The following is a 24,723-nucleotide window of genomic DNA, read 5'->3' as shown; positions in this document are numbered from 1 at the left end:
GCACCCTTTAACTCCTCCCCATACCTTTAAAATTAACAATATGGAGCTGCATCCCCCTACATGTCAATTTCTCTTTTCTACATGAAATAATCATCTTCACTGTAAATCTTTAATGATCTTCTGTCTTCTAAATGTCACTCCATCATTAGTACCCGGCTTAAAAGGTCAAGTGTTAAAACCGTTCCATTACCCAAATCAGCAAGGAAACCTGTGTTTACATGTTAAGCGTAATTCTGAGCTAGCAGAAGTCAGTGGAGTTACTCCAGATTTACCCTAGTATAACTCAGGTCAGAATCTTGCCCTGAAACTAAAGACAGCAGGCCTCCTTCATGTTAAATGAGCCTCAGCCCAGATGAAGTAGAGCCATATAAAAAGTGAGAAGGCAGGTAAGTTTATGGGGCAATGAGTCCATGATCTCTGTTGAGACCGCCAACATGGGGACCAGATTGTATTAGTTATACTGGTAGGTTAGGCAATGGGAACTCTTGTCCACTAACAACTGGATCGTAAGCTGTGGGGGCTGACACCAATCTTTGTGCTGGGTTTTGGTTTTCCATTAACAAGTAGCCCAGTAACGCAATTGAAGTCACAATGCAGATCCAGCTATTTGAAGTAAAACACTGACTTCTTTCAAGAGATACAAATTCTACATAAAGCTTCTATCAAGAGTAGTGCAAGTGTAACTTGAGAGAGATAGAGAGCAAGCCATCTAAAGTACTTATATGGCCCACAGTACCATGCTGAGTATCTCATGATCTTTAATGTACTTATCTTCCCAAGACCCCTGTGAAGTAGGTAAATTCTGATAGCCCCATTTTACAGACAGGAAATGGAAGCACGGAGATAGTAAGCGACTTGCCCAAGATCACACACAAAGTCTGTGGTAAAGGAGAGAACTGAACATGAAACTGACTTCCACCCTAACTGCTGGACCGTTCTTCTCCTCCATACAAGGCAGAATTCAGCCAAGTGAAACCAATGGAGATCCACCACCATGATTGTTGGGAGGTAGCATAATCCAATGGTTAGGGCATTTCTGCAGGATTCAGGAGACCCAAGTTCTATCCCCAGTTGTGGCAATGATGTCGCCAATCACTTCACCACTCTGTGCCTTGATTTCCCCATCTGGAATACACTGATGATACATGCCTCTGTAAAACACTTCGAGATTGACAGATGAAAATTGCTATGCAGGAGCCAAGGATAATTATGCCTTGCTTGTGTTTGGCCCACTGTTCACAGAATGTAACAGCACAATTATGTATATTGGGAACTTTTTTTTTTATATTATTACACAAAAGCATCCAAGTCTAATCTTTCTGAATGCTCCTGAGTAATTATAAAGAACCCTCAACAGGATCAACAAAAACAAGCATTTAAAGAATGCACTTCAGCCAAAACAGGTTATTTGTGTGTTTGCCAAATTTCTGACTGGCTCCTGTTGGTTACTGTGATGACTTTCCTGTCATCACGGATATCTTGCAGCACAGAGCTATATCATCAGTATCTCTTATTCTGTAGTTATTCACCCAGAAATAACTCCGTCAAACTACCAGGAAGTTTTGTGCATCTCTCTTCTGTAGGGCTTTTTGTACATTTACTGCTTTAAGTTTTGGCTTTGAATTTTAGCCTCCCTTAATGACATTAGGTTTTTTTGTCATTGGCAAAGGACCTAGTTCACATTAAAATACTGCACATCATCACAAGTCTGTCATAACGTTTGCATAGATACCAGAGACAAATGTGTCAAAATGTTAATTTCAGAAATAAGATAAGTAAGTTATCCATTAAATGTCCTCTTTTTGTTTTGCTGATTGCTAGGCATGCAGATTCATTTTTCACTTCTGAAGAGAATTGAGGTTTGATTCTTTCAAGACCTGCCTTATTATATTCTGCACAAAGCAGATGTGATTTTTGCAATTGTGAACTTCGTGTCAAATGTTCCTCTTAATATGGCCAATTAACTCCGAATCTTACTTTACTTTCAATGAAGTTTCAAAGGCAAGTACATTTTATGAGAGATTCGTTGTGGCAGGTTAAATGTGAGTAACAAAAAGGTATCTTTAGCACAAGTGAATTAAACCAAATCTCAGAAGCAGCTTATCCAAGGGAGAAAGGATGCAAGATTTTCTCCCCTCACGACTTTGTATGAAACATTAATTAAAGCAAATAAAATTGTTGCAATTCCAGTCATTTTTCTTAACTAAAGCAGAAAGGCTATTTCCACAGCTGATACAATCTTAGTGCAGCTAGTAACCTGACAAAGCCCATGTTGTTTGAGTCTCTTGTAACAAGATTTAAAATTTTAAGAAAGGAGCCAGAGACTATGCTGGCAAGTACAGGCCGCAAGCCTAATTTCAGTACCAGACAAACTGACTGAAACTATAGTAAAGAACAGATCAACACAATATGTTGTGGAGGGCTTCCTGTTGATGTGGGGTTTGGGAGGGGTGAAGGGTGGGGCTGGGATGTTCATCATTCCCTTCCCTGTGTCCCATCAGCTCAGAGGAAATAAGTAAGCTTGGGATGGGTTCCATGCCCCTGCTTCATGATAGGGATTCCCCCTTTAGGAGAGCCCTGGGGCAGCCATTACCTACATAAATCCTTCACGGGTACTATTGTGTCAAGTACTAGGAGATGCAGGGGGCTGCCAGGTCTACAGGACCAATGGCAAGACAAAGGGCCTCTGTGCAGATACTCCTGAGCCCTGGATCCTGGAGTATCTCCAACATTTGTGGATGGTCTCCCCGGGACCCTTCTCACAATGGAACATTTACCAGGAGATCTTCACTAAGTGAAGATAAAGAAGATTTTCTCCTCTTCAGTCACAACCCATGGGATGGGTTGACTGGTCCCGAGGGTGTTTCAGTGACCAGTCAGATGCAGCCAGTCAGACTTGTGGGCACCACTCTGACAGGACTCCTTTCCCATCAGTGAAATTACTATAGATTTATTCCCATGTGACTGAGAGCAGAATCTACCCATCTGTCTCCAGGATACTTCAAAATGCCTCTCATCCCAAACTCAGATCCTTTGGAGTAGATTCTCAAATCCAGCCCAGTCCCATATTAAAGTCCAATATGAGGGCTGTGTGTACTCAAGCCAGAATGCTCAGAAGGACTCTGCGCACACAGTTCGATCAGATTTTCATAGGAGTTCAACTTCCCTCTAAGCACCAAAATAAGTGACCAGATTTCCAAGAGAGCTTTGGGTGCACATTAGGGGCTGGGATCTTCCAAAAATGTTGTCATAAGTGTCGCAGTGGGAATTGCTCACTATTCAGTACTTTTAAAAATCTGGTCCCATATGTAGGCATTTAAGTAGGAGCTGAGCTTTTCTGAAAATCTAGCTTCCAGAATAGAGACTAAACTGGACATGAAGTTTAACAGTCCCCAGCTGTAAGATTTAACTATCCGAGATGAATCTAGGTAAGTACTAAGCTCTTCCTAGGTGTCTGCGCAGGAAGTTCTGTGCATACCATTTGCAAGGAGCTCAGAGACATTGTTTGCAATATATTTCCAAAGTTAAAGCTAATCCCTTTTGTCTTCTCCAGTTCCAAAGTTTCTAAATGTCTTTGGAATTGTAGGATAAACTTATGAATATCATAATGCCAACTAATAGGAGCAACACGTAGCATTGGAAAAAATGACAAAGTAATTAGGGATTAAAATAATCAAATGTTAAGGATTAAAAGGACTGAATTTGACAGACAACTTGCTTCTTCAACTGCTGTAAAATTAAGCACCTGTCCCATTTTTGCTGTTTCATTCTCCTTAGAGCTTTTCTTCATGAAATGCTGTAATCCCGATGGCTTAAGATATCGAGAAGCAGCAGTATCAAGAGGGGAAATCAGGTAGCTCAGCATCTCATGAACAGGGAAGAGTTATACTAGAGATCACAGGATGGAAACAGAGCAGCTCAGATGAGACTTCTCCACAAATAACCCAACTGTCTGTCTCCCTCCACTGGGACCCTGAAAGGCGAATACCCCAAGATAAAGCTTGGCAGACAAATCTTATCTGCTCCATAGAATAGCTACAATATCAGGAGCAAAATACTACATCTATAAATACCTCTATGGTGTCTTACATCTATTCAGAATTAGGAGCTTTGGCTGTTAAACCTAAAGTCAGGTGCCTAAATCCATAGTTCAGCACCTAAGCAAGAGACATGATATTACGAGGTTCAGAGCACCTGCAGCTGCCACTGGATTCAACTGGAGCTGTGGGTGCCCAGTATCTCAGGAAAACATCAGGTTAAATATTCGAATATGGATTTAGATGGATGGCAAAAGCTAGACAAGTTTGAAAAAATGGCCTTGAGGTTTAGCCATCTCATATGGAAAAAATTCTCATGCCAAGGATTAGGGTTCACCCATCTGCATTCTAGACTCTGGCTAGATAATGCAGGTTCTATTAGCCTCCATAATAGACAACAATGCTAAGCTACAAAAGGCAGATTGCAGAGGGATGGCTTATGGTTTTGAGTGGTAAGTTATTGAGCTATATGAATACTACTTTGTGTTGACTCTTTTGAATCTTTAAAATTCCTCCCACAGGGTGAAAGCCATTGGATTACACTGAGTTCCTATAAAGAATACGCTCCCTTGCTGAAGGATAGGTGAAAATGTATAATAGAACCTTTAGTCTGAGGGCCTCAAGCACGTTACAAGTATTGTCTCACAGTTCCCCCGAGGCAGGCAAGTAATGTTATAAGTGGTAAGATGTCTGGGGCAGAGATTGTCACTTACTCTATCTTCACACAGTGCCAGTCAGAATGGGTCCCCTGTTTTGGTTATATTAATGAAATAAATGCCCATTTCAAAGAAATTAACTTGTCTGAAGCCACTGTGTAAAGCAGAGGCAAAGTCAGAAACAGAATGAAGGAGTCCAGACTCCAAACATCCGTTTCCATCACTGTTCCACACTAACTCTTATGCACTTCATTTCTTTTTAGTCATAGCCTTGGCAACCCTGGTGTACCCGAGCTCCTGAGCATGAAGACCTTTCTGATGGCACAGACAGCAGGTCTCCTTGTCTGTTACTAACAGTTGCTGCTTAATCACATGACATTAATCCTTATGCTTATTTTTATAGAAGTTGCCCTTGCCAGGTCACCATTCAAGACAAAACCCCACACCCCGGCTTTCACTTTTCACATCCCCCACATGCTCAGAGCACCTCCTTTCCCCAGCTCAAGCTAAGGTTAGAGCAGTTTCTGTCATGCTATAATTTTAAAAAGAGCATGAAAAGTCAGAATCTTGTGAGATGTGCAGGCATTTCTGTTTGGCATTTTTTGACCTCAGTTACCTACAGGTGTTTCATGTTCTAAGTGGAGAGCAGTTCAAGAAAGAAAAGTAACCTCACTTACACTTTGAAATGCATGGGGCAAGTGAATGACTGGAAGTAGAGAGCTCCAGGCAGAGTGGGCCAATCTCTGTGCTAGGAGCAAGGGCTCCTGGGTTTGATACTCAGTTCTGTCCCTGACTTGTGTGACCTTAGGCAAGTGGATTAATCTCTCTGGCCCAGATCCCCAAAGAGATAGCAAGGTTCCTAATTCATTGGAACCTAAATACCTCAGAGGATCTGGGCCTCATTCCCTTTGCTCTCTATAAAATGGGCATAAATATCCTTGTAAAGTACATGGAAAGCTCTACATAAGTGCTCTACATAAGTAAACAGTATCAATAATAAATCCAGTTTATGTATTAGAACTGCTCTGCTTGTTACATTGTTGTGGGTACATATTGTTACACATGAACAGGACAGGCACAAGACTAGCTGTGCTAGCATCCTCCAAACTCTGTCCCTGACCTGGTGCAACCCATCTCCAAACCGATTCAGTCCTCTTTATCCTCCCATAGCTTCAGAAAGACAGTCAGTGGGTTCAGGTATTTCCAATGTCATTACAACAAAAGCCAAGATGCCTCCTAGTGTCGACTCTGCTCCTGGCCTCAGATACCACTGTAAACGAGAAGTGACACCATTGACTTTGGTGTCAGACTCGGGGGACGAGCAAGGATCAGTCTCTGTTTTAGTTCAGGCGTTTGTTTCCACACTTAATTATAAACTCCCTCAGAAGGGGGTTTTATACAGAGGAAGAAAAAAAAACCTGACACTGAACAGTAGCTATGAGAATGGTACCATTATAATTACACTGAGATCTGTGCAGTCAATAAGCCATTGGGGCAAATGCACAGTCTCCCCTTCCTGCTTTGTTTCTCTACATTCTCGCTCTGGTGCTCAGAATGCTAAGAGGGTACAGTACGTTTCAATTACCTCGACTTGCCAAATATCCGAAGGCTCAGTATAACACCACATCGTCAGGCTGCTGCTAAGTGCATGCTAAGGAGACTGTGAAATCAACCCTGATCCACTTTTTAAAGGCCATTTATTTTCCTTTTTAACTCTGCTTCCTAGCTCTTCACTGCAGTGTTTCCCACGGACATAAGCTCTGCTGGAATAAATGCCGATAGAGTACATAATCTTCGAGAGAAGAGCGGAAGGCAATGGGAATATGAAATGTTAGACACATGTTGAACTTAAATTGTTAGGATCCTCCTATGCATACTGATGTGAGTAGTCCCCTAGAATTATTCCTGGGAAGAGCATTTGCATGAGTAAGTGTTGTAGCATCAGAGAAAGAGATCGGCAATATTTTTTATACATCTAACTTCTAAGGAGTCACTCACTTTGGTATCAGGTTTCTGTACAAACTGATGAAGTATGCAGTTCTATAACAAATAGGCAAGATCATTCTCCATGTGTAGCGAGGACCCTCCATACTTACATCTCATCCCTCCCAAATAGAAAGGATAGGGGCTGAGGACCCTAGGAAGAGCTCTCTATAGGTTTGGGCCTGTCCTGGGAAAGGTGGCTGAAATGGGCTGGGCAGATCATCACCCCCTATACCCCACCAGTCTTGTGGAGATTAGGGGCCTGAATTACATTTCCTTTAGAACCTTCTCCTTAAGGGAGTTATGGGGTCAGCTGGGGAGTCTCTGGTACTGCAGCTCTATTGGGGCGGCAATGGGACAGCTGAGGGTGCAGGGATAGGACTTCCCGCCCTGTAAACAACCTGAGCTGAAAAAAACTGAGCAACTTTTTTCCTGATATGCTTCATTACCATTAGTAAAGTTTGTGCAGGGTAAAGTATGCCCTCACTTCTACATGTGCAGCCCCACAGCCTTTAGTACAGTTCCACAGCATGATGGAGGACATAATTTAAAGACACCATAGCTGAACATATAACTGCTTCTGCATCATCCTTGTAGATTAGATTTAATACTATATAGTATGTGTATTCAATGCAGATTTCTGGAAAGCTACAGCGGAGGGTGCGGGGTGAAGAAGTGGAGAGAAATATACATGCTGCCTAGACAAAGATCAACACTGAATTTAAAAACAACCACAACCCACAAACCATTGTTTCTATTACTTCAAATACCATGGCAAAACTGTGCTAATTGAAAGAATGAATTTCATAAAGGTGGTGACCGTTGATTTCTCTAGGAGACAAAACATCTTGATGACATTACAATCTCCACATTAACAGATGGACTCCCTTACAAGAAATTTCATACAAGGGTACATAATCTTATAATCAGTGTCTCTGTAAACAAGTCATAACAGCTCAATGACAGACACTACCTTGTGTTCCAGTTGCCTGTGTTTAATATTGCCAAAGTACAAAAGATATGGTCAGAAGTTCAGTGAATTATCCATTGCCTGCCAAGTAAAATTAATGGATTTTTTCTGCATTTCCTGTCTGTTCATTTTATACTATATATTTAAAGATTAGACTTTTCCTCATTCTTGGAGCTCATGCGGTAACCCAGGGAACTTTCATAAAAGCCTTCTTTCTTGTGCATTATAATTAGATAACTGGATTGTTCAGCCATTTAACTACTGCATCACTGAGGGTAGCAAAGTATTGCAATCCACCCTCCAGTCTTCTAGCTGTGCTCTCTTCCACCACCTGTTGGACCATCTGCATTGCTGCCTCACAGCTACACACTGAAAACTGAGCTACACCAAAATTATTGTATCATGGTGGCCGCTCCAGCTATTCTAGTCAACAGCCAGTAAGTCTAGTCCAGGGTCTGCATCCCAGGTGGCCAACCCCAGTGTGTACACGTTAGGACTTCTGGAGCTTGTCTGTATGCTTGTCTCTATCCCAGAGTTTTCATAAGAGTGGTTATTGCCGAAGAGCAAAAGGCAGAGTGAAAAAACAGCTCCTAACCCCACAACCTGAATCAAAGCCTATTAAAATTAATGGGAACCTTCTCATTAATTTAAATGGGCTTTGGATCAGGCCCATGGCAACTTTACTCATGTGAGTCATCTTTGCTCATGTAAGATATACCCCTGCACTCTCTTTCAAACAATTTTCAGGGGGATTTTCACATCTCTCCAGGCAATTATTTAACCCAAAACATTTCCAAGATTCACAGGGCCGCTTAACATGTAATAAAGGGTCTGATTCTGCCATCTATACACTGAATCATGCCTCACAGTCGGAGGAATTCCATTGAAATCCCTGGCACCTCTAGTGCAAGAAACCTCAATCCAGAAAAGAACTTCATGCATGTGGTTAACGTTTAGAATATGCATAGTCCTATTATCTTCAATGGGACAACTGAAGTGTTTTTGCGGAAGTGGGGCCCATGGTGCTACTCAACTTGAATCTGGGCCTCATTCTGCCACCCTTGTTCAACGGGTACAATAGTGTCGCTCTTCTTACTAAAATGGCTCTTAAGCCCCAACCTTACAGGATACTTCAGTGACACATCCTGTTACAGAAGACAGATTCCATCCCACGGCACAGGATATGGGGGGTGAGAGGGGAGAAGAGAGCGGAGGGGGACTAGCAAACAAGACTAGATAAGAATAAAATAGGGAAAAAAGAATGGCTATATCTCCACAGTAATGAAGCCATGTGTTCCCAGTCTGGAACGAACGCTGAACATTGTCAAAAGGAAAATTGGGAACCGATGCATTATGCCCATATTTGGAAACATTTGCTATATAGTCACATTGGCTATGGCTAAAGGCCATCTAGTTTGTGGTTTTTTAAATTTATTTATTAAACTAGATCACATGTTTTGCACACTCAGGGCAGCCCCAACCACCAGACCAGTGTTCTACAGAAAGAGCAAGCCAAAGAGAAAAATCAAGTATTTTTTAATCCTTTAACATTTTATTTCTAATATATATGGGTCTTTAGAGATCATCAGGCTGCTGAAGGGTATAGGAGTGAATAATGTTCAGCAGTGCTGTTCATTTGTTATAGCTCAGGATTACTCGCATATTCAAACACACAAAAAAAAATCAAGTGTTATGCTACTTTAGCAATGGGACAAGCGCTCACAAGCTGAGAAGTATCCAGTACAAACAGAGGGGAGTTAAGTGCAGTTAATAGATGAAGAAGCAGATGTTTGTGGCTCGTTTTGCTTTGACCTTTTTGATTTGGGGAGGAGATTTGAAATCTATTTAACAAATTAATAGAGGAGAGATTCATGGAGCACGTGACCTTTGTTAATGCGATGGAGAGAAACAAAACAAAGGCAAGTTTGCCACCTATGCTGCCGCAGCTGGGTAATTGGAAAATGAGTGCTGGGGTTTTATTTCAAGGGGGAAGTTAACTGCTCTGTTGTTTTCAGGTCACCAGAACAAAGAATTAATGAGGTTATTTCAGAACATGCTTTGGAGCCAGGCTTCTTGACTCCAAGCTTGTGAAATACAGCTGCAATCAGTAGGTAGATCATCCAGCTGCAGTTCTGAGCAAGGGGCAGGGCCGGCTCCAGCATTTTTGCCGCTCCAACTGTCAGGGCAAAAAAAAAAAAAAAAAAAAAAAAAGCCGTGATTGGCAGCACTTTGGCAGCAGGTCCTTCCCTCCGAGAGGGACTGAGGGACCCGCTGCCGAAGAGCCAGACATGCCGCCCCTTTCCGTTGGCCACCCCAAGCACCTGCTTGCTGCGCTGATGCCTGTAGCTGGCCCTAGCAAAAGGGAAGGTTCCTTTTCATTCTGCAGTGGAGCTGATGGGAGACTAGTTTGAACAAACTGCTTTTGAGGATATCACCATGCTGTTTATTTAGGGGATGCAGGGGGAGAGGGTATCAGGTTTTACTGCTTTCTATTGGGAAGATTCATGTTCTCATCACCACAGCAACAGCATCTGTGGGACACAGGGCTAAATTGTTGCATTTAATCACTGTCCTGCTTAGTTCAGGAAGCATTCTGTACCCTGGCAATCCCAAGCTCCACAGGAAGGAGAGCAATTTGAGACACCTTTTAAGGAGTAGAGTCACCTTTCCCAAACTCCTTTGTGGGCTGACATGGAGAAGGAAGATCCATGACTCCCTGCGCCTCTTCCCATCCCCTTTCATGATGTCACTCCCAGTGGAGAGGGAGCAGAACATAACTAAACTCTCCAGACACTCTCCAAAGCACAGAAGCTGCCTGACCCAGCTGCAGGCTACACAGAAGGGGGTAAAAAAGTCCCTTACTCTCACCCTGCACAGCCATGTAAGTGTTAGCCACAATCTAGCCCTTAGCTGTCAGACTGACAAAGCAGGAAAAACCCTCAGCCAACAGAACGGAAACAAATCATGGGGAGTTATTTTCTCCTAGTCACAGATGAATGACAGATGCATTGTAATGGGTTCACAGGCCTTCACATCCATGTTCTTTCATCAGTCTATCAAAAAGGCCTATAGAACTTAAATAATGGAGGATGCTCATAAGGACAGAAAAATGAAGCCAATGCAAGGGAGTGTGGGGGTGAATCCCAAGTCACCATTCCCCCCATATTTCCTGCCTTTGTTCAGCACCATTCAAGCTATCACTGCTAACCAGATACGAGCAATTTCTGCAGCATTCTAGGTCTGTGTTTAATGATGGAATGGGCCAGGTTTCAAATATTGGATGCAAAGCTGCATTGTATTAGCAGCCTTGGGGGGGGGGTCATCCCAGAAACAAGCACATACTAATCTGGAAAATTTCATCCCATGGAACAGATGTGTTTCAATTGGAAAAGAAGGTTATATATTTAGCTAGAGAGCTCCTAGAGGCTATGGGCATTCTGGAGAGAGCCTCACAGATCTCTGAAGAGTAGCAACTGACACCTCATGGAAACCTAATTTATTTAGCATGTGAATAGTCTAGCCAAGCGATGGCCTCTTCAGTTGCGTGATGCAGTTCTCTTCTAGGCCACTGCTGGATCTAGTCAGCAGGCATTCATTGACAACGTATGGTGGTATCTGTGTTGCATCACAGCTGCACAAAGGGCTGTCACGACGGCCCGGTGACACTGGTTGGCTGCACAGAGACCTTGCCTGGTCCGGAACCTGTTCACCAGGGACTATTGATGATGGGGCAGTTTAAACCCAGGTGGGCAGATTGTGGAGTCGGCAATGAGGGACTGGTTGGGGATAACACAGATATCCATTCCTCTTGCCAGAGCATTTCCACTCTAACCTCTGCCATACTAGGATGAAACCATAATGGACGATGTGATGGAAAAACATGTAGCTGGTGGTTTAAAAAGGTCATTGTGCAGTGGCAGGCTTGAGTTAGCATGTACTTTCTCCAGTAACTTGCCAGTAGCAACCTCTCATCTGATGTGGAGGAGCAGCAATATTGCTCAGAACTGGGAGCCACGGGGGTGGAGTCAAACACAGGGTGCTGAAGATGATATGCACGGTGGCACGTAACTGCATAGTCACCAGTTGGGTGTGTAGTGATTGACTCCAAACTGGTTCGCAGTACTCTGTCACTGAACAGGAAGAGGTGGCAAGAGCTGACGGCCACAAAGTTGGAGCACAAACACCCCATGACAAACTTGCCAGTTTGCTAAGAAGATTGTTACACATCTTGACTTTAGCTGCTGTCTTCTTCAAGTGGGCATGGTAACTAGGTGTGACCGTAGACCACACACTGAGACAGACCAGTTCTACTTCATGCTTCACCTTCTGACCATTCAGATAAACATTCATTTCTTGGGTTGTGCTAGTGTGATGAAGATGGAACAAACTGGAAACTGTTTTTATGATAGTTGGTTGGAGGCATGGATGGAGGCAATAGATCAGGGTCCTTGTTGCGCCATCCGCCAGTACCTGACAGCAATCAGGGAAGCTAATGATCCAACCAGCGAGCACCAGCTCAATGAATCCTGGCACTGTTGTCACCGACAACCCTAACACGCAGTCTGGTGACTGTGTTGTTGGTCCAGCTCTACGCATGTTACAACTCAATGTGGAGGGTGTGTCGGCTGTCAGGCATGATTTACTCTGTGTTCTTGCTCATCAGCATACTATCAACATTTGCTTGCAAGAGACACACATGGCAACTGCCGAAGTCAAGTGTTACTGTATCAACAGCTTTGACCTGTTGTGCCATGTGGCACACTCGAAGCATGTCCAAGCCACATACCTTCGGTCCAATATTGCAGATGCCATTCAGCTGATGTCTGTTGAATTCTGTGACACCATCCAGGTTGGCAGGTTCTGGCTGGCAAATGTTTATAATCCTCTGAGTGTCAGTTGGAACCAACAGGTTCTACCAAGCCTGCTACACCCAGCCGTCTACGTTGGAGACTTCAACAGCCACCACACAGACTACGGGTATAAGGAGGTTGACATTGATGGTGAACAACTTGCAGACCGAGCATCTCGAAACTACCTCGCCCTTATCCATGATGCTAAGCAGCGAGGCACATTCCATTCTTCTAGATGGGATCGTGACTACTCTCCTGACTTGTGCTGGGTCAGTTCAGTTCATGGCCATCCTCAGCCAGCAACATGCCAAGTCTTGGATAACTTTTCATGCAGCCACCACTGATCCACATCGAGCTACAGCTCCCAGTAGTCTTGAATTCCAAAAAGAAGCAGTGGAACTTCTGAAAGGCTGACTGGGAAAAATACCATAAAGCGCTGGAGAAGAGCAGGGTGACAATATCAGCCTGGCACTCTTGGTAAATGAGACTTAAGATCACAGAAGTGATGGTATCTACAAAACAGCCTGCAGAGCCATCCCGTGTTGTTGCCACCTGTTCTACATCCCCTCTCAACGGGGAGAGCATTGCCTTGCTTGAGCAGTATGAGACATCTGGTGACCCAGATTTCGCTGACCATCTGACCGAATCATAAGCCATTGCTCACCGTGCCAGATGGGAGGAGATGAAAGAGAGGATGAGCTTTACCCTCTCCGGCCACAAGTGTTGGAGTCAGTGCCAATGCGTTGGAGCAGCCCAGCAGGCACTTGCACTCTGCCAACCCTCAGTGACACCCAACCAGGTAGCCGGACACCCACTTAAAGTGGCCAGAGCAACTTTGGAGACAGGTGTGAAGACAAATGAGGAACAAATGGTGTATGTTTAAACATGTACACCAGATCAGAAACTGCCCAGAACCATTCACTGTAACAGACACTGGGTAGCATGAAGTATGGAACAGCTGCGGGCTATGACAACATAACTCCAGAATTCCTGAAAAATCTTGGCCCCCATGCTTGGCTTTGGCTTGTGAAATTTGTCACCTGGGTCATCAGTGAAGGCAGGCTATTAAAGAGATGGTACACCACAAAGGTCATTGGCCTCCTAAAGCCTAGAAAGGAGGCAAGTTAAGCATCAAGCTATTGCCCCATAGAATTACTGTTGGTGTGCTTCAAGGCACTGGCACGCTTGGTCCTACAGTGCATATTACCTAATGTGGAGAGAATTTTGAGCCCTGACCAAGTTGGCTTTTGCTGAGCCATAGCACACGTGAGCAAGTACTCGTGCTGACCACATTTGTTGAAAATGGCTTCCAGAGAAACTTGAAAACAGGCGATGTTTTCATTGTCCTAACAGTAGTGTACGACATGGCACGACACACTGGCCTGCTCGTGAAGGTATCACTGGTCCTGCTACCTTGGGTCACAGGTGTAGCTGAACTTGCCTCTGTGATAGGCAGTTCAGAGTCCATATGGGGGAGAAGACGACTGCTTGGAGATGACAGAGCCATGGGTTACCCGTGGGGTCTGTGCTGTCTCCAACCCTGTTCAACCTTTACATCAATGACCTGCCAACAGTGGAGTCAAAGAAGTGGTAGAGGCCTGTGTTCTTGGTGATGAAAATCCTGAGTTTACTCATTGACCAACATGATGACATGAGGTTGCTACACAAGGATTGCATCTCCGTGCCAACCTGACAGAAGATGGAATTGGAGTTAGAGGGCAACAATCTGGGTTTCTGATACCTTAACACCCCACAAATGTAGCATGGTGGGGCCAACCCCTGTATTCCAGCTCACACTTGCTCCCCAGCAGCAGGCTGGAAGGGGGTGGGTTTTGCTTCCCCAACTCTCCCTGTTTCATCTAGACAAAGCCTGGTCACTAACCCAATTTTATGTAGGTGAAGTGAATTTCAACCCCAATGTAACAGTCCATTCTCAGTTCATACAAAGTTTCCCTTTTTATAAGACAACCCAAGTAAGGCTCAGTTGTTTCATTTATTGGGAAGATTTTTTTTAAAAAAAAGATGTTTTGTATGGTTGTACCTCTTGACAGAGTGCAGAAGAGCTATGCTGCTCAATCCAGGAAGTCTATCAGCAGAGGATTATGGACCTGATTTTTTCCCCTACTTATTGCACAAGAACTGTAAAACCTACATGAGAAACAGCTCGTCTTCACTTTGGAGAGGAGGGAATTCCCCCCCACCCCCAGCATGATAGCAAACCCATCCTATCCCCTTCCAAACAAGGAACATTGTCAAAGTGTGTAAAGCCCTTTTACTCAATTCCAAAAAAACCAACAATCACTGAAGACCTTTTAAATGGAAAGTTAACTGCTTCCTAGTCTCAGACTCATCTTCAGCCCATTACTGTATAAGGACAGAAGTGTTTCTTTCAGTGCCACAGTGAAATTCCAATTCCCAAACAGAATTATCTGGGTAAGCAAGGGCTGTGGGATCAGGATTCTTGTTTTAGAGTAAATGCTAAGGATTAATTATGTCTTGCACCAGTCTAATCCACACCAAGATTGATACAAACCCAACAAATTTCTACCTGTGTATGCACATTAATATACTGCATAAATGAGCTCCTTTGCAGTCTCACTCAATTTTAAACATCCAGACATTACAATTCCCCGTTCCATGCCATTCTCCTTACCAGAATGGGAAACACATGAATTGACAATGTCTAGATTATTTATATGGACAAGCTCCCACAGGGCTTCCAGTGATGTACTACAAACACTTCTTGTTATGGCATCCCATCCAGAGCAAAGCCATTCATAGTGATACAATAATCAGTTGCCCAGGGAACAGCGTTACTTAAAAAAAAAATTATGTAGACTTCAAGCATGCAAAGGATGGAGTTGTGGTTTATTCTCATTCTCTTTGTATCATTTCTCTTCGTGTCTCAAATAAGCAGTGAAACAATTATTATAGAAGCTGTGCATATAAAAACATAATAAAGCCTCATGCTTTTGTTTTCTTGTTCTAGCCATCGATCGTTTCAAGGATAGAATCTCCAGGGTACATGGATACACAGTGGACACGCTTTAAAATGTTTCTCGCTCTAGAGATACTCCCCATTTTGACTACAGGGAATAATCACTGGAACATCTCTGAAACCAGAATGGACTTGATTGCAGAGTTCTTCTCAAAGGTGGAGCTGACACGTGCTGGGTGAGAGAATATTTCTATAGCCTGAGTAGAAAATAACCTCCTTGGGCTGTGTGAGCTCAACAAACTTCACAAGCTAGCCAGCAGATTACGCAGGGAATAGCTAGGGTGCTGCAACATTTTCACAAGAGCTAGAGGTGTTCATCTCAGCTGGCTAAACAGCACATTTGGAGAGTAATCACATTAGGTGAAATTCACCCTGGTGCACAGAGAGTGTGAGAGAGAGAGTGCGAGTTCATGCACACAAGTCCTGTGCACCACTTATATTCCACTTCAGTTCTCAAAATAGAGCTGGGACTTGTGTAGGGCACAGGCCTACACAAAGCGGTGCATTTCACTCATTCTGATTAATTCTAGTTCTGACTATTCACCCATCACAAGTCTGTGTGTCTGTTCTCTCATATACACCAGGGCTCTGAGCCCTACATAACGTCAGATCAGGTCTTTCACATGTGTATTCAGTGTGCCAAGTTACTGCTGAATGGAAAAAAAAAACAAGGGTAGGGGGGTCTCCTCTCCTGGAAAGCAGCTACACTTGTGTCAGAGAGATTAACATTATTCTTTTGCTTACTGCTCAGCTGGGCTCCCTGCTGTGGGGGAAATGGTTTTACATCAAGCTTGGCCTCTACCAGCATTAGACTATACTAAGCTGTGGGTTATGACCCTCTGTGCAGGTATATGCTTGGATGAAGAGAGAGACCACTCATACAATAATTTATATTTGTTATATACATAAACATACATCTCCATCCACACACCTATGCAGGACTCCAACCCAATGCAGAGCTGTAGTAGATATAATAGCCTCTCATATTAATGATAAAAATAAGCATCTCCCAGCCCCTATTGAGACAAATACTCTAGCAGTGCAAGTGGGAAGACTTGGAAGCCCAAGTCTGCGGACCCCGTAGAGCTACACAACATCAAAGGTGCATTCATAAGGGAGTTGACCAGGCATCATTTAAAAGCTAATGGTCTGTGCCAAGCTCTAGCTAACTGCCAGGATTTCACCTGGAATTCTAGGTGCCCTTCTGTTCATTTTTAACTTCAGTTCGGATCTTTGGAAATGAAACAATGGCCGGAGGCCGAGAACCCCAGGTAGAGAGAGGGTAGATGCCGTGGGAGAACTGTCTCCCTCAGTAAGCAACTGAGCTTACCTTACTCCTGAAGGGTTGGGGAAATGGGATCCTGCAGCTGCAAAGAGCCCAGAGTTTGGGCAGTGCTTATAATGTGTTGCTCAACATTATCAGACAGACAAAGTGCTGCCAATTCAAAGAGCATCACTTTTAGGGACTTTTTTTAAAGTTACTGTATAAATAGACTAGGGCAGTGTTTCTAATCCATGGGATTGTATTGTGGTTGTGATCTTGGGTGTTTTGGTTAAAGACCCAGCTTCTGGACTCATGTGAAAGTCTCAGCATTCATTAAAAAGCAAATTAAGTCTTTAGCCCATATGGCTATGCAGAAAAGCTAGAAAATATGAAAAAAGGGACTCAAGTATAATCTAAATATTTGGAAACCTGAAAAAGAATGCATCTAAACTTATGAGTTTATAGGGTCTGACTCATGATTTGAGCACTCCGCCTTGGCAATATCTCTAGCCACCCGTTTCAATGGCAACAGTGAAGCTGAACTAGCAGGTTTGGGAGCCAGTACAGTAATCCAGGCATTCATATGGCGCACACCACCACTCACTTTACAATGCACAAACACCTCCCGCTTTGTCTTGACTGTACATCGAGGCACTTGTAGGGTTTTAGTGAGCAGTGAGCTTACTTTTTGGGGCTAAGATGTAAAAGCAAATTTCTGTATGGACAGGTGCAATTCCTTGGCACCTTCCACAAGAGCAGGTTTGAAATCTCTGATGTCCAGGGCAAGCAATAACTCTGGTAATTAATTGCATTCTCCTGAACTGAATTCCCCTACACTTCTAATAGTCAATATTTCTGTGAGAGCTGTTGCGTGCATGGTTTATTGTGCCCTCTTAAACAGCTGCTACACGTTGCCTTAGAGGTGACTTGGAAGAGCATTCTATACATGCAAAATAGTTCTGCTTATTTTTTGCAGTGCTGATATTCAGATCACACTGCTCCCCAGCTCTCTTCATTACAACAAAAATCCCTGTCTCCTAGCGATATCAATAAGAAGAATTAATGTCAGGGTTTCTCAGTCATTTGGGAGCTCTCTTTCAGCCACTGGTAGCATTTGTGAAGCCTGAAGGAGCTTTGCCTACAAAACAGACAAACATATTAACGCGTTTGCCCTCAGCAAATGAAAGAGCAGCGGAGTAAGAATGTTCTATTGCTGCTGAATATCTGAACATCTCAGTGAGAACGCCAGACATTAAGTAATGGCAACAGCCCTGCTATTCTCCTTGCATAATACAAACAATTTGTACAATTGAAGTTAGAGGCAGAGAAGTTTCTGCCTGTCAGCCAGGGCAGGATTCTTCTCCACAGTCTTTGGCACTTTGTTCCATCCATTTCTTAATGATCCAAGAGACGGGGCATCCACGTTTCCCTTGGGAGGCTAATTCCATAGTGGCCTTGCACTGTAGGGCTCATGTAGAATACCCATTACTCTGCTGCAGTGCAGATCTGAGGAGCAAAGTCACAAGAGCTCCAAAGCTTTGCCATCTGCTTCTAGCTCATTCCTACCTTGCATCATCACAGGAGATTCCTTGCACCACTCTGTCCCCAGCTCAGACCTCTCCTTCAGCATCACAGAAGACCCTCGATCCACCATCTCCCTCCTGTGTGCAGAGGGCTTTCCCATGGTCAGTGTGCCTGGTGCCACTGAATTCCGTTAAGCCCTATTTTGAGGGTGGCACACAGGTATTATGTAGACCTTCTGCACAGGGGTGACTTCCACTTACCTGTATATCAGCTATGTAGAGGATATTCATCTATTACTTCCAGATCAGCACGTTTTCAGTAATAGACATGCCTCGTTTCCAATACTGAAACATGACAAGCTATAAAAGTGCTCCCTTAAGTATAAGCTGGGTAGGAGTTATAAATAAGGGGAGCCCAGACTCCCTTCCTATAGCATAGGTGATCTGGGATGGAGCTATAAAATAGAAGCAGAAGCTAGCTAGAGGGAAGGGTGCACCCTCTCTTCACCCCAGCTTACTGTAGGGTGGAAAGATGTCCCTTTTGGCTGTTACCAAGTGTCCCGAGTTGTTTGTACGTGTTTTTAAAATCTTTTCTGTGTTAGTATAACCATTGAAATGAATTATAGAATAGGTAAAATTAAGCCCCAGACTGACAGGGATACCTACCTACCAGCATAAACAGACCTTTGTTTTTCATTCTTTTGATATTGGAGAGACAGTGGCTCTCTTAGGCTTCCAAAGAACATTTATGTCCTTATCAAGAGCAAGTGGTAGATGCAGTTATGAATATTTAACATACAGTGATATAATGATTTTAAAAGTGCTCCTTCCCTCTCCCCATAAGCCACATCTTTTTTTTTAAATAGAAAGAAATAAGAACTTAGCTTTAAAGTAAGTATTTGAAGTAGTAGCGAATGCCAAATACAACCTATTAGCATAACCTAGCTGTAAGTAAGACCCCACTTGCAATAGATTTTAAAATTTATTCTTCATTCACTAGAACTATGAAAGTTCAAGCTGTTCCCAGTAGGATAATCCTCCTCTGTAAGAAAGGAATTAAACTAAAGAATGGATCTAAAGATACGATAAGGCCCATTCATATATTCCTACCATTTTTTATTATAGGGCAGCAAGGAGAATGATCCTTGGATCTTTGCCTATATATCACCAGCCAAAGCAAGCTGCTTGTTTTGAATGTTTGGCTCAATTCTAAACTCAAAAACCAAGAGAAATAAATTTCCTAGTACATTGCGCAGTGGACTTCCTGGACAAAGTGATTCTTTTCCTTACTCACATTCAGAAATTCCACTTCATACTAGAAAACTGCACTCCACGGACTGTGTATATAAGTGGACAGTGCACTTCTTAGGGGCTTGAAGTCACTTGCCTTTAAGGATGGAAAAGCATCTCGCATGCAGAGCTGACATTCAGCTTGCATAAGCATCCCAAAATACAATACATCAACCAGAAACAATCTGAACTATCGAGGGCCAGCGTGAACATTTGTAAATGCCTAACTAGTTGTATGCAGGTACAGTTGCTGAGATTGTGCATGCAAACGAACTAAATGCTTGCTCAGATTGTGGGCTAGATTTTAAGCACAGCCCTGCACTTGGGAGGATGCAGGATGACATTTTGATCCTCAGAAGACAGAGTGCATCCTAGATCTTCCAGGTTTGCAACCCCAGCCATCCCTCTAGGGGGTGCAACTTGTTTCTTCCGGCTCAGCCAGCCATTTCTATCACTTAGTGCCAATAGTGGCAAGCGGAACCAGGGCTCCACTCTCATGAGAACAGGGTCACAATAGTCCTCTGTGCCCAGATCATGCAAGGGCTCTGATTCTGCCTGGCACTAACAGATGCTGAACAATATGACAAGAAGGCTCCTTGCCCACCTCAGCCTTCTCTGCTACTGTGCAAATGGTCCAACATGTGGCATTTCCCTGCCTATACCTAGAATATTGCCAATCACAAGCAGTCATGTCCTCAGGCTCCCAAAATCTATGAGATTGGATTTAAAATAATGAGATGTGTTTAAATAAAGTTTGGTTTAATTTGGCTTTTGAGCCCTTAAGGTAAAGTTTTTCAAGCTTTTCCCCACAGCCATGTGGGCTAGAGACTTATTTATATTTTTTGAATGAAAGTTGAGATTCTCATGCAGTAACAGGACTCTTGGAGCTGAGGCTGCAAAACCAGCACCCAAAACTGCCAGAGCTGCTACATGAAATTGAGTCTCTTAAGCTAAAGATATTTGGAATGAGAATCAATCTGGAAACCCAGCTGGAAATTCTCACAATAGTAGGATCTCTAGGAAAAGTCACCACTTTCTTCCTCTTCCCCCCCCACCCCCCATCAGTGGTACAGGAAGGGGCTCTCTGTTGGTGTTTCTGTATTTTTCTCCCTTTCATTTCCCAGTTAAATCCCAGAAGTTCACAACTTCAAACATTAAAAAACATAACAAGTAGATGACTATATTTTTCTCCAATCTCACAAAATGGGCCTGGGCTCAGTTCTAGTTTAGAGCCAAGGTTTCAGCAAATTTTCCTTTAATCCAGGCCACCTTAAAGACTTTTCATTCCAGAAATGCCTTTGGAGTCGTATTGAATTCGTATACATTTATTACAGCTGATCAAAAATTCTTCTTTTGATCCAGTCCCGTATAACAATCTCATAAGCACACTCATTTCATCCAAACCACGTCTCTCTTTAGAGGGAAGGGTGCACAACTGGTTGAAAGATTGTACTCAAAGTGTAGCTATTAATGGTTGGCTCTTGGCTGTCAAACTGGGAAGGCATATCTCCTGGGGCCCTGCAGGGATTAGTCCTGGGTCCAGTACTATTTGATATTTTCATTAACGACATGGATAATGCAAGGCAGTGTATGCTTATATGTTTTACAGAAGATACCCAGCTGCAAGTGCAAACTCTTTGGAGGACATGATTAGATTTCAAAACCACCTTGACAAATGGGAGAATTGATCTGAAATTGACAAGATAAAATTCAGTATAGATAAGTGCAAAGTACTACACTTGGGGTGGGGGTGGAGTAAAAATCAAAGATAACTACACATGGGGAATAACTGGCTAGGTGGTAGTACTGTTAAAAAGGATCTGAGGGTTATACCAGATCAAACTGAATGAGTCAATACGTTTCAAAGTGTTTAGTTTCACAGCAGTTCAGCATTCATCTGTGTCTGCCTGAGCTACTGTGATGCCTTATGGGAGTGGTAGCTCAGGTGCCTCACGTCTCTATGGACCAAGCTTCTCAGATGGACACCACCTTACGCCATCCAGAGCAGAGACTGTGCTGCATCATGGGAGCTGCTGTCCAGCCAGAGACTTGAACCTATGGAGAAGAATAGAGGCATGAAGCAGCTGAGCTACATGAATAGCCCTATTGACATCACACTCTTAAATGCCTTGCTGCATTAGAACCTAAGCTGGACAACCTGTAGCAACATGCCTAGAACTTGGATTTTGGATTACTAACTACAGGAGAGAAGAGCTTGGAGAAGGCAGCAGGAAGTCAGTGTGTGCACATGGCTGGACTACCAGCTGCCATTGTAGCATCTCTGTAAATAGTTCTTAATAAAGAGCCAGTTTAGTTTTAGAAATATGGAGTTACTACCCGGCATGCATTGCATGAAACACAACCCTTATTCCTGGTGGTAGATATTTACTTAAGTGTGTAGTACCAGTGGGATTAGTTGTCTGAGCAAGCACTCAAAAGTTCCACAATCCAGCCCTACAAAAATTTAAAACAGCATAAAAATAATTCAAGTATTTCTTGTAGGTGTGGTTACAAGACTTCTAGCTTTTTATATCTACAATGCTATTTCTAAACTAGAGGTTGAAACGCTGCACAACATGAAACACCCAGAAGACCTACAATTTTCTAAGTAGGAATGGAAAACCCAGCTTCACATGAGCTCTGAGCTAATGCAGTCCTTTAAGTAAGTGACTTATGTATATGCAAAACAGAGAGCCGTCAATAAAAATCTCTAAACTTCATCAAATAAAAGTAATTATGGTTCATGCTGGTCAGTAGTAAAATACATCAGCTGGGCATACACAAAACATGATTTCATTGAAGATGAATGCTAATGTGCCAAATTGCCAGACTAAACCTAATTGCTCTTTTTTATCTTCATTAAATGATAAACGGCAGCAACAGGAGTGGTTCTGGTGACCTTGGATTTGCATAGGAACTTAAACTACACAGAGACAGCTGCTGCATTTAGTTCTAACAAAGGCCACCTAACTGGGGCTTGTTTTGTGTGTGTGTGCGCGCTCACATCTGTCCTCTGCAAGCTCCACCTCTACTTTTATATCAGATTTTTGCTTGATGGGATAACATGAAGCTCTCAGACTCTAAACAAATACTATTTTTGCCTCTATATAGAAGCCTCAGAGTCAACTCTTTGAAAGAGCAAAGCAGTTTTTACTCCCTTTTCTTTCCATATTTATCTTTTGCAGCTTTGGTAATCTTTGTTTTCAGAACAAAAATACCATATAGCTACTTTCAATTTCCATGGCAACACCCTACACAGATTTCAGTTGATAAAACCCCCTGCAAACCCATGTTCCTTTAGGTTAGTTGGTGCAGAAATTACACACCACTACTCACAAATAACTCTGTAATCTTTGTAATGCTTTCTGGGGAAAAGAGTAACGGCCTGGTTTTTAGACCAGCTATACACAGGCTTCCTTCTTTGTGCCTGCCATTTCATGCACACAAATAATGGCAGACATCTAAATTGGCTAAATTGTGTCTAAGGAGCAGATTTGCAGGTGCATTTAGGTACTTAGACATCTAAATGACTTCAAATGAATCTACAGAGGATAGTGAGCACAAAATTGCACCTGCAATCATTTGTGTCTTTGAGTTGAAGATAGTAAAAGCAGGCAGTTGTTTAAAAATCTGGTTCATATTTGTAACCAGAGCTAGGGAAATGATAAGTCACATTAGTAAATTTATTCATGTCACTTATGATTTCCTCTCCCCCCACGTTTGTGTGTTTTTCATGAGTATTGTGGAGGTAATGTGGTCTAACGAATAGGGCACTTGCACTGGGTGTCAAGAGACTTCGTCTCTATGCAGGGCTCTGACCCTGAGCTGTTGTGTGCTTTGGGCAAGCCTCTTCCTCTCTGTGCCCCCTTTCCCCTGCCACCCTCGGTCTGCCCTGTCTATTACTGGAGACATCACTACAATTGATTTAGGAGCACAAAATTCCCAATGGGACTTCTACTCCTTAGGCACTTCTGAAATTCTCATCCTTGAGGTATGACAGATTATTTCTTAATACCAAAAAAAAGGGTAAGTGCACTAGACTATACACATTACTGAACTCTTCCCTTCAAATGTACATTACCCCTTGGTGAAAATAATGGGGTGAATATTCTGAAGCTACCAGTTCAAACAGAAAGCCTCACTATAAGCCACACTGGAGCTGTGATGAGAGGGTTACGTCCCAGATATATTCCATTGCGCGGGGGGGGTGGGGGAGAGAAGAGGAGGAGAGTGAGTAAAGGAGATGACTGACTAGGTAAAACTATTAATGTGAGTTTCTCTTTATTATTCCTTTTAATTACTTGTATTGGTGGTAGTGCCTAGTCCAGTGTTTCTCCACACCTTTCCAGATTGGTTACCCCTTATTCCAAAGGAATTTTTTGGGGGCACTCTTGTATTTGCTATAGAAAAGAATAAAATGCCTCAATGATAAGCTGATAGAATTAATTCTATGTGTGGCTTGTTAGCAGCTGAGAGAAAATAGTTGGCTTTGAAGGGTAAGAATGTACTGAGAGAGGGAAAGTGAGATTCTTTGCTTTAGATTATAAACATTTTCAACACCTTATGAACCCTTTGATTGCCTTTCATGACCTCTCCTGGGGTTCTTGCTCCACCAGCCTACTGGATAGCATTATACTATGGATTTTACGCCTGTTTGTTGAACAAGTTTCCACCCTCAACCAAAGAAAGTTAGTATTTTTAATAACACAAGTAAAAGTACAACATGATATATAGTGTTAAAATATGTTTAAAAGCTTATGAGATAACTGGGGTAAAACCAGTGTTTTCCAGTGATTAATAAGCAGCACAATAGTGTGTTTTTAAACTCATTTTTGACATTACTGTGGCCAGTGTGAATTCATCACAAAGGGCTGAGCTGTAACTTGGCAATCTTCCCTGCGAATAGGGCAGAGCACAGTTGCACCAATTCATTGTGTGGGCAAGTATCGCTGTGACAAACTAGCCTAGCATGAACTAGAAGTCTCAGTCCAGGCTTTTCCTTGGGTTTGCTTCCTATTCTTATCAAAATGGAAGCGTCTCCTTTAAAACTTTAGCCAAAATTTAGTCAGAATGAGATTAAGGACCTTGCTGAAAGGACCCTTCAGGCAAAGTTCAAATGACCAATTAGCGGCAGCATCCACTTTGAAGATAC

The sequence above is a fragment of the Gopherus evgoodei genome, chromosome 4 (genome assembly GCF_007399415.2).
Source record: "Gopherus evgoodei ecotype Sinaloan lineage chromosome 4, rGopEvg1_v1.p, whole genome shotgun sequence".
NCBI lineage: Eukaryota > Metazoa > Chordata > Testudines > Testudinidae > Gopherus > Gopherus evgoodei.
Note: the sequence above shows the minus strand (reverse complement) of the source record.